This window comes from Neopelma chrysocephalum, unplaced genomic scaffold, assembly GCF_003984885.1.
Source record: "Neopelma chrysocephalum unplaced genomic scaffold, ASM398488v2 Primary Assembly neopelma1_22, whole genome shotgun sequence".
Classification (NCBI taxonomy): Eukaryota; Metazoa; Chordata; class Aves; order Passeriformes; family Pipridae; genus Neopelma; species Neopelma chrysocephalum.
Window position 1 is genome coordinate 20,745,125 of NW_020897689.1, and position 11,849 is coordinate 20,756,973.

General features: G+C 40.1%; 1 pseudogene; it reads left to right on the forward strand.

Moving 5' to 3' along the window:
• The first annotated feature begins 10,055 nt into the window (after positions 1 to 10,055).
• The window catches only part of LOC113964030, a 20,160-nt pseudogene continuing 18,366 nt past the window's right edge, over positions 10,056 to 11,849 (forward strand).

The window sequence follows — 11,849 nt, forward strand, 5'->3', positions numbered from 1 at the left end:
AAGCAGGACAGTCACTAGGCAGCTAAAAAGGGTCTGAGGGGGAAAACAATCCAAATAAATACCTATTCCCAACTAAATTTATTCAGTCCTGATACTGGATCTGAGACAAAATGATAGGGTAAATGAGCACACTGAGCAGTTGTTGCACCTGTGGTCTTAGGAAGAGAAAAGGGTGGAAAATGGTATATGAAAAGTTGTATATGTTTACTAATAGAAATTTCCTGTTATCAGCTCATGATAAGAATGTAAGAAGGAAAGATATAACCTTTATTGCTCAACCTGGATGGGAAAAGGAGATAAGCATAAAAGCCTTGGCCTCCCTCTCCCTCAGATTCCTGTAGAAATACCCGAAAAGACCAGTAGGGGCAGATAGGCTCTGGTGGCCATTTTTGGCAAAAACGGAGGAAAATGCTGATACAGCTTTTCGGAAGCTAATCCACTTGTATATATTTGACTTGTGTCCTATAATAGAGAGCTTTTCTCATCTTTTTTGTGAGATTAAATCTGTATTATCCTTTATGCTGCTTTAAAGAATATTAGGCTGGTGGTCAGAAGGTTGTGATGGATAATCACAAAACTCTCTAAAATTGCTCCTCATGACAACTGTCTTCTAGAAAACCAAAATGAAACTGGCAAAACAAACCTAAAAATTACTGAAGGAGAAGTATTTGTATTGTGACCCAGACAGAAATCTGAGGCAGGGAGATTTGGGGCAGAACTTCAAAATGTAAAGGGGTAGATTAACAACCAGGGAAGGCAGTGAATTTCAGGGTTCCTGCTGTTGCCTCTTTGTATCCCATCAAAGTATTGCTTCACTTTAATCATCAGTGCAAATCAATTCAAATTTCATGACTTCTAATTGTTCCGGTCAAAAGTGACAATAAGGTTATACAGTTTCATAAGAAACTCAGTTTCTTTGAAAGTGTTACTTCCTGGGAGGGAAGAGGATGTTTCAGGTACATATTGTTACTTTGCCTGGAACTGTTATTTTTGTTGAATCCTTCTGTGGAGGTTTCAACCAGTTGCCAAGGTCCTGGAAAGACATAAAAGGAGAATACACTGGATCCTAATTAGAATAAATTATTCTTTTAATAATAAGCTGGTTTTTTGTTTGTTTGTTTGTTTGTTTGGGTTTTTTGCAGTGTCCATTCGCTTTGGACCCAGAACAAGCAGTAAATAAAACACAATGCAGCACTTGTGCTGACGGGATTCTTACTTAGTAGGAAGAGTATGGTAATAGGCGAAGGTGTACATATGAAGAACAGATGTATACGAAGAATGCAGCCTGAATCTCTAGGAAATTGCCCAAAGGTGCAAGCAAAAACTAGTCTAGTGTCAACAGAGTTGTCCATGGGAGGTAAAGATAAGAAGAGAAAAGTCGAGGTTTATTAGAAAAGAGAGAAATTAGGGATAGTTTTGGTTACTTAGATGAGGAACTAGAGCTGGTGAAAGCAGCTGCCACAGAGAAAACGGTCGAGTGTATGGATAAAATTCTAGAGTGGGATCTGAATTTAATTCCAATTTCACCAGAGGTATCCTTTGGGCAGGTGCTGTCCCAAAACCTTTAAGTTTGTAAAGCAAGTAAACCACCTGGAAGTTAATAATTAAGACATCATGAGGCTATAGAACCTGCATGTTTTTCACTTCCCACATTTTAAAAATAGTAGAGTACGCTCCTATTTCATGAACATAAGTAGACTAAAAAGTAATCAGATTTGATTGTAAGAGTTTGTGTTGGCTTATTTCATCTAGAAGAGAATCTACACCATCAGTGAATAAAAGAATCTTCGCTCTCATGGCTTTTAAAAGCCAATAGTCAAGCACTCATGAGAGATAAGCAATGGCTTTGCGTGTGGATATCTTCCCACAGAAAAAGCTAACAAATCTTAATTAAAAAGGGAAAGATAAGTTTATAAATACACCTGGACCGATAAGTATGAGGCCAAAGTTAAACTCAATTTCATGAAAATGCCAGACACACAACTCCTGGGTAGTTAACAGTGCTGGGTCTGTGATAAATTAATGGTTTGCAAAGTAGAAATATGATGATAATTAATATTACAAAGTCTGTAAGGAATATATACATTTTGCATTTCTCAAAGCATTGCACTGGATTGTACACTAAATTTTATGTTTAAATAGCAATGGTTTGTGGCCTGATTAAAACGTACTAAGCAATTATAAACTCCTTGTGGTGGGGGAAAAAAGTTTTCCCCCGGAGTTAAAAAAAATGGTAACACCCGAGGGGGTGGTGTCCCTTGGTGTTGAGCCAATCAGCGCTCCTGCAAATATAAACATATCACAACCAGACTGGAAAAGAAGGATGTTGTTGTTGTTGAAGAGAAGTGGCCATGTTCTGAGGCCAGGAGGAGAAGGGGCCCGGAACCCCACTGGGGGCTGGGCCCCCCCCCAGCCCCGGCTGGGGGGCTGCAGGAACTTGGAACAGTGTTAGACTGGGCTAAGTATCCCAGCTAGAAAGCTGGGAGTTTTCCTTCACTGTGAGTGGGCAACAGGAGCAGCGGACGAGACAGCAGTGAATGGAGGCTGTGACTAAAGGCCAAAAGAGATAAGAACTGAAGAAGCAGCAAAACAAGCACGCAGCTAAGCAGAGAGACACAGAGTTGTCTGAAGGATGAGAGAGCTGGCAACAGAGCAGATTAAGCTCTACAGAGACAGAGTTTTGGGTAAGAACTGAGCCAAACCCCCCAAAACCCTTTTGTGACCTCTCCTAAGTGGAGTGGGTGGACTCCTACTGGATGGAAGTCCTAAAATGCAACATGCAGCACTGGAGAAAGGAGCTGGGAAGCTTGGAGACATCCCGGAGCTCCGGGACGGCCAGATGGAATGTGGAGGGGGTGATCTTGGCCCCCCCCCCTGCTGCTGCTGCCAGGCTGGCAGTTTTGAGACAGAGCACAGGAGCTCTGATAGAACTCTTGAGGCAAAGGTTTTCAACTGAAAGCTGCCTGAGACATTCTGACTCAAGGGAGCTTGAATCCCCTGAGGAAAGGGACCGTCACGAAGACCCTCTGCAGTTTGTGATATGACATGGTGATGCGAGCTTATCCCTGATATCACAGTCCATGGGAGAGAGGGGGGAGAGGAGACCCCCCTTATGTGTATTGGAAAGAGATCCAGCTACAACAAGCCAGTTACAGCTGTTGCATGGAAGAAGAGAGGCTGCTGCCCTAAAGGTGGAAAGGATCTTTTCTTTTCCCTTCTGGACTTTTATTGGAGGGAGAAGAGATCTGATCCATTGTAAATACTGATTTATCATAGGAGACATAGCTAAGATTGTATATGATGTATTATATTTATTTGTACAGTGCATTATAATTTATAATTATAATTCCCTTCCCCCCATATTGAGTCTTGTGGTTTTGTCTGGAAAACCCATCTCACACTGGGTTGAATTGTGGTAGGGGGGCTTGGACTCGGGAATTGGATTTTAGGGGTCTCAAACCACCACACTCCTTCATCTCCCAAAGGATTTTAAAATGAGTACCTAACTTGTTTTTCCCTGGATTGCTGTCCCAGAACTTCAGGGTGTTAGCTATAGCAAGATTACAGTAAAAGACTTGTTCTGACAATGGCTAATTTTAGACATTTTATTTTCAAGGAAATTACTTCAACCATGTTCACATTATTTCTGTGGCCCTCCTAATCATATTTCAAGAAGTAAAACCATGGAAAGATGATTAATAAATAGCAAACAATGTTTGAATGCTATGTGCTTGATTTGAGTCTTGCATCAAATTTAGTCACATGAAATACCATTTACTTCAGTTGAATTAGTCCTGATAGAAGCCGGAGTGCAGTAATCTCCTAACTCTGCATCTAAAGATCTTATTCAAGAGGGTACTGTGTCAGTCTCTGTTTGTGAAACAGCATTTCTCTGTGCTTGAATGTGCAAAATTGAGGTGTGCACCGCTGATGATCCACTTTGAGAGCACTCTGTGTGGCTCCTGGAGGAGTGTGAAGGGAGGAGGCACCTATCTCACGTCAGATGTCCTCACTCTGCTCTGGCTGTTATTCCACAAAGGCCTTGGATGCTGGCAAAGCTGGCTTAAAACATCTACATACTCCTGCCTTTGGCTTCTTTTTCATAGTTGTAGATTGTAACTCTTTGGGATACATGTGACAAATCATAGCGTTAATAAAGCAATTAAAAGAACTCTGCCTTTTCCTGTCGTGCAATGAGCAGGGAACACCTGAACCAGTTTCACTAGAAAGGATGTGGTTGTACAGAAGCCCAAACAGAGTGAAGGTTACTGTGGCCTGGCTCTCAATTAGATGTTTCAGGGAGACGATCTGGTTGCTCTTACAGGTTTTTCAATGAAATCTCCGAATCACCCTCCTGCCCCAAGAGATGGGGCAGCACTGCAGCTGCACTGCTTTGAATCAGCCTTAAACTGTAGTGGGACCTCATGCTGAGAAAAACACCCACGGGTTCAGGGTTTCGTTGACCCCTCCTAATGCTGCACAGACCAGTGTTCAGCAATCACTGATAAACTCATTATGGACAGCAAGGATGGACCACTGCCATACAGGAAATGTGGTTTTATTCTTATACAGTAATAGATAACTGGATTGGATATTTTTCTGCAGTTCAGCTTTGGTTTCTCACTGGTAGTCAGGAAATCTGTTTTTTTTTTTTTGAGTAGCACTGTGCAGCACTGTGAGATGTAGCCTTTGTAATTATTATTGGCTTTTGGAGGTATCTCTCTTACGTTTGCTTTGTAACAAGTGGTTGCTGCTCCATGAAAAACCCAGAAGGATTTGGACGTGCACTGTACACCAAGACTGTTTAACAGTGATATTGCTAAGTGATCCTGAGCTAGGTTGATTCCCATATTTTCAAGAAGTTATGAGATACTCAGAGAATATGACAAATCCAACCGTTTTTAGTTGACTAAGGTTGGTGTCATCACAGTATTTACATTCTTGGAACAAGGCAAGACCTGTAGGGGCTAGTAATTCATGTAATTTTAAATCATCTGAAAAAGACAAGGACCAGCAAAGTGTGAGTGCTGGCAATTGTGTCTACTTTGGCTTTTCCTTCAGGTTGTCATATGGTGAAAGGATAATGTCACTTTTCAGAGTGATGTGTACTAACCTCTTCCTACAAAGAGAAGCAAGATTTGTTGTGTGAGAGAGGGAAATGTGGCAATTGTGTACAACTGCTTGCACATTTGGGCGGGCTTTCCCAGATCTCTAAGATCATAGACAGGGAGTCAGTTCAAAGTGTGTAACCACCACCAGAGGGTTTCAAAGCCTTTGACTGCCACACACGGGGTGCACATGGCCTCAGCCAGGTTTAGGATGCCTCAAGGATGTATTTTTCCTTTAGGTTAGGGAATTGTAAATTACTCATGCTGGGAGAGAAACCAGCCTGCAAGGCAGAATATGGAAGGAAACCACTTTGTAAAGGAGAATTAGCTGAAGTGCCTAAAGACATCTGTTGAGGAGATAAAACTCAAAGTTAAACTATTCCCTTTTTGCTTCACCATCCTCTTCTTCCCTCAAAACTGAAAAAGTAATTCTTCAAGGAATAGATCTCACAGAATTGCAGAATATTCTGAGTTGGAAAGGACCCACAAGGATCACCAAAGTCCAACTCCTGGCCCTGCACAGGACAGCCCCAAGAATCACACCACGTGCCTGAGAGCACTGTATGAAAATACCTGGAAAGAGATATAATCCATGTGGCATTAATTTTGCTGAAAATGGTTTAATGTAGATCTGTGTCAGGTTCCTTCAGTGCGCTGTATGTTTCTCTATGGCATCATACCTAGAATCACTGAAGTCTCAAAAGCCTGTTAGAGCTCCAGAAACTCCTGCTTATGATAAAAACCTTAAAGCAGCTTTCCAAGCATCCTACAGGAACTCAGGGCTTACAAAAATATCGTATGAGGCATAAAAAATGTTCCCTTAAGCCACAGAGAATTAGATTCCTTACAGTGAGGAGTCTTCAGGCAGCAAATAACTAAGCCTGATGCCATGAAGATTTGGGAGCTCTGTTACCGCTGCCCTGGAGGAAGGTCATGGAAGGAGTTTTTTATAGTTTTCTCCTATGACTTGATGTTAAGTTCTATGTCAAGATATTACAGCCAATAAAAATATTTACAAATGAATATGAGGAAAAAGGCTGAAGAGATGTATAATCTTCACACTTCGCTTTAGAGTACAAAGAGTTGCCAATGGGAAAAAAAATGCAAAATATTTCAGGTGGGCAAGACAGTAGAGTAAGTCAGCTAAGAGAAACAGTAGAGAACAATGAAAAATGCTGAAATGATGCAGTTAGATGAAAGGATTGTACCTGTCCTTTTAAGAAGCTGGACAAAGTAAATGAGACAACAGAAAACTTTGAAAATTTAAGTAACAAGTTTGAGGGAAGACATTGAATGTCTTAAGTCTTTGGTGTAAAGCAAAGTCATTTGAGGGGCTGATGGACTTGGTGTGAGAGCAGTTGTGACTCAGCTGCAGATGGGGAAGGATCTTTCCTGGTCAACAATGACTGATGTGAAAGCTTGCACGAAGAACACCTTTTCGAAGAAAATCAGCTATAAACTCCAAAGAAATGAGGAAAAATTAGAAGCTCTATGGTGAAAAATTACTTAGCAGGACAGGAGAAGATGGTTTAAAAGAGACTTTGCTGGGTTTGAACTAATGAGTGTTTGCTGTAAGTTTTTGAGTTGGGTTTAGAGCACCATGTTGTTATGGACAGTGGCCTTAGTAAGTTTTAACTGTTTAAAATCAGCCTGCAGTTTGATGTAAAGAAAGAAGAAAGCTGTGTCAGGTATTGCTGCCAGCCTGGTGATAGCGGTGCATGGGTGGCAGGTGGGACCTCACTTCTTGTGATTAAATTTACATCCTTCCCTCTGTGAAAGAGGATGCAGTGGTGATATGAAGGAGGCAGATGTGACCCTAGATTATGACAGACATTTCTAATAAAAAACTGCTCCTGAGCTAGCCAGTGAAGTACAAGATTGAAGGGGTTAATAGCGGGTCTATTAGTTCCCAGGATGAAGATATTGACTGGGCAAACTTTTGGGTGTATCCTTGACGATAAGGAAGTCAGTACACAGCCCTAATGGAGAAAACAAAGGCAGACTGTAAAGCTGGTAGGCCTAGGATGTGGGAACTGCAATAAGGCCTTGAGCTTTGCCAAATGTATCGCCCATAGAACCTAGCCAATGAAAACGCTGTTGCTTGCTTACCTAAAATAAAGATATTGCTTGCTGCTAGCAAGGGGTATAAAAAAGCAGATGAGAAAATAAAGATAGATTCAGGCATCTTTTCTGCACGTAAGTGACTCCTTGTATCTTTATCGGCCGTCACAACTCTACACTGACACAAGATGGTTTCATGGGAGTGGAAGTTTGACTGGTTAATGAGAAGGACAGGATATTTCCACACCCTTCACAAATAGGTTAATTCTGGGTGGGGACGGTGAAAGAAGAAGACAAGACAAATGTTTTCATTTGAAAATAGTAAGAATCAAACTGGCTATAAAGAGATGTTGTTGGGTGTCATGGTGCTGAGAGACTCGTTGGTAAACTAGAAGACAAATTTGAGTGTGAAGTTAAGAGTAAGTAATTAAACAAACTCATTGAAAGCTCCCTAGCTAGCTATTATAGCTCAAGAAAGAAGTTTTCTTTACCATGTGTTCAGTGTTTAGCAGCATCAACAACAAAAAATGAAATAGATAATTATTTATTTCACTGTGCAGTTCCACAATATATTGTCACTTTTTGTTGTGGTGGTCTCTGCATCCTCAAAAGTACATAGCAGAATGAGAAAAGCACAGTGAAGATCAAAAGTACAGAAAAATTCCTACAAGATGAAGGAATTTGCTTGTAACTGCACTCCCAGCTTCTTCCCCATTTCTCACTATTTTATGTTTACCATTACTTTCTGTGGGCAAAATGCCAGAAAATGAAGCTTCTAGAGAGAACCATCATTTCTGACTTGCTGGTTTAAGGTTGTGGACCACTGAGCTGTCTTCAAATGATGCCTTTCACAATTGTACCAAGGCTGTACCAGATCCCTGTTGAGATGGGCTAGGTTTTCTTGTGGTGCTCCCTATCTCCAATACTTCAGGAGCTTCCTCAGCCCTGGCAGAACAGCAGTATGCAGAGGCAGCTAGGCCTGTGTGCACTGATGGTAAATGGGGTAATTTGGATGTTGGCATGCCCTTTTTAGTTTACTTGGGTAAAGAACAAGTCTGTGAAGTTAGTTTTGCCTCACCAGTACTATTGTCACAGAGTACCTCCCGAGACATAATGGATACAGAAAGAAAAAAACAGTCCAACAAGGTCTGTGAGTTAATTTCTCACTTAGACAGGGGTTTAAAACAGTCCTGTGTTCCAAAAATATGGCTTTCCATAACCAGAGTGAAAAAATTAATTTCCAAGAGAATTTGCCATGAGGCTGAACAATGGTAGGACCTCAATGCATCCATGCATGCATGGATGAGTCAGCTCCCTTTATGATTGTGTGCTGAAATGGCAATGGAAGGGAATAAAATGAGAGAGTAGAAATCTGTATACAGAAATATTTATTCGCACATGTGAACAACTGATCGTGGTCTAATACATTTTTCCAGTAGTTAGTATTAAGATTTCCAAAGTCTTCACAAACATGGCCATGGCAAAAAAAACCCCAAACAAATCCCATGTTTGTTTGGTAAAGGCCTCTATGTGCTCCTTATTTCAGGAATCTTTCATGCACTGTGCAATCATCCAAGTTGCTGTGTGTAACTTCTCTTGACTTAATTTTTTTTGTCAGAGTTACTGAGGAGCAAACCTTTTCTAAGAAAGGGAAGACTTCAGAGATTTTTTTTGTTTTAATCCAGGGCATAGTAGTTTGTCCTAATGTCATTTAATGGAGAGAGGTGATTAAAAAGAATGCAGAACTCATTTCAAAAAAGTTACATATGGAACTAAATCGAATGGTTCTTTGGTATAAAAATGTAACTATTACTGAAAGTACATTTGGAAATTTTTCTACTTCTGGTTCCCTCTTTGTCATTTGCTGATGTCACTAATCTGATTTGAAATGAAATGATAACTACTAGTATCAAAAATACTTTACAATAAATGTTGAATTATTAGAGTGTGTTCATTTACTTGTTTTACCTCCTCCTACCCTGCTGCTCCATCTGCTGCATACTTTTCCTGTTAGGCTATTTTCTATTGAAGGTTTTAAGCTAATAAATACAGTGTAGGGAAGGAGCAAAACATGGAATACTTAGGGTAAATGTTGTGTGGGGAAGATGGAAGAACTGAAATCAATAGAAGTCTATCTGAAATTAGAAAATGAGAGATTTATGACATATGTTCACAATGTCGATAGTTTCCTAAGAGTGTGACTTTTATACCTATTTATTAAAACTTATACTTTCAGTTTAGATGCTCAGGCCTGAGTTGTTACCTGGTTTGTGGTAATTAACACACTCTCAAAAGTTTAAGAATTAAATTTTTTTAATTTGATTTTTCAAAATTTGTATTTAAATGCATTTCTTGTGTGTTGGTGAGTTTCTCTTGCTGTTGAGGGAAGGAAGTGTTTTACAGGTAAACACTGGTGAAGTATTTTTCAAAAATATCATTATGTAGTTCATCAGCCCAGAAAAAAAAAATCCAGTGAAACCTGTTGTTGTTGGCCAGCACAGCATGTTAGAATGTTGAGTGGTTTGAAACATCAGTATGCAGTTCTTGTCTATTCCAGTTCCTCTTTGAAGACAAACGTAATTTTTTAGGTAAAAATTTACTGTAAAAGAATAGGAAAAAATATTTACAATGCATTTACAATGCGGATTTCCCAAAACTGCAAATAAGAACAATTGCAACTGACACTCAGATGATTCTCAAAATGTTGTTTAATGGAGGCTTTTTCCCCCCTTTTTTATTAACAAAGATGGGGGCATTTTTGCTTGATCTTTACACTTCCTATATCTGTTTTTATTTTCTTATTTTGATAACACACAGAAGGCTAAAGCAGTTATTCTTACGCTGTCTTTACACAAATTCTGGTGTTGGAAATATGTCAGAGAGGAGATGAGTAAAGTGGCCTCTAGAGACTATAGTTACTATAACAGAAAGAATGAAATAAGGTATGACAACCTTGAAGTGATTTTCATTTACAGTGGCAAGGGAAAACTGGTATTACTGGAACAGGGATAAAGTAGATGAGACAAGCAAGAGCTACATTGTCAGTGGTGCAAAACCCCATCATCTTGGTATGTCAGAGTGAGAGCTTTTTTAGCTTCTCAAAAAAGAGGGGGCCACTCTTATCATAGACAAATTAAGAGTAGGGTTGGATGCTTTTTGGATGAGGGACATTGCATACACTGAGAATATCAGCCCGTTTTTTTCATGTCTGAATGACGCTTGAAGCATGGAATTTGTGGCTTAAATGCTCCACTGGGCACTTGGAATAAAGTTCTTTTCTCAGCATGGGATTTCATTCCACAAAATTCATTCCAAAGACAACAAGGATAAAACCCCAGAAAGTCTACCTCTGACAAGTAAGCAGACAGCTTTAGAAAACCAGAAACTCAAATGGCTTTTCAGTACTCACAATGAGCTGAAGAACTGCATGTTCTAGGGTAGAATATCTTTCCTTTAGCAAATATAGAAGTTTGGTTTTGATAGGAGAGAGCACTGAAAATAGAGTTCTAACATCTGAAATGAGCTCAGCCTTTTGTTGTGGATACCTTGCCTCAGGGCAAAAGCAGGTGAACATCCTGTCACTGTCTTTGTTGGTCTCTTGAGGACGGTCACATGCTGGAGTGCTGGCCACCAGGAAAGTGCGAGAGCTGAGGATTTTGGTGTGAAGTCTTGCTGTTTAGGTGGAAAAAAGTGACAGACCACAGGGAGAATAAGCAGCTTATAGGAAGCTGTAGGGAAGACGGACAAACTGACTTTGGATACTCTGCCTGTTGCACTGAAAGAAAGAAATTCTTAGGTCGATTAGATAAATGGTATTTAATGCAGGTATACATCAGTGAGATAAAATGCAGTGGATTTAAGTGCTATGTGAACTGGGAGCTTTAGCTGCTTCTTAAGGTGAGTTAATTTCTCCAGGTGCCTTTTCCCTCACATTTCCCCTGTTTCTTTCAAGTCAAACGTGTAAAGCTCTGCTGCTACTTCATTATGAACTGCTGTCGATGGAGCAAGAGCCTGTTGCTGTTCATAGTGATGAAGCAGGAGACAGGAGCTTGACCTTTGCAACAAGAAACTCGATGGAAGTAAAGAGAAAGCGAGAAATTACCACCAGTGCAAATGTATTTACCGTTATCTGAGACAAAGGCCTGTGAATGTAACTGGAGGATTTTATTGAGCTTCCATCATCATATGTTTGTGGTAATTTCCATTTGCCAAGAACAGTTCCAGATAATCTCTCTAATACCAGTTAAGACAATACAGCAACAGCATCTGTGAGAGGAGAAAAAACAAACAGGAGGATTAGCCTTTTCTACATTTATTTCTTTTGGACTATGGTAGAAGACAACTCCACCTGAGACGATTGCCCTTAAATTGTGTGACGTGTTAAACCCTGTGTGTGAGAGCATTTATGTATCTGGGTGTGGCTATAGCAGGCGTATTGCTTAATGGACTGCTGGTGTTAACTATTTTTTGTGTCTATCTGAGGTTACTGTCTTTTTGATTTCTCCAGGGCTGAGATTTTATTCCAAATATTCACTTCTTACTGCATTTATCCATTGTGAGTAGTACTAGTCAAGTGATGGTGAAATGCTTCATTTGTTTTTCAACCCCCCTTTCCCTTTCCCTTTCTCTTTCTCTTTCCCTTTCCCTTTCCCTTTCCCTTTCCCTTTCCCTTTCCCTTTC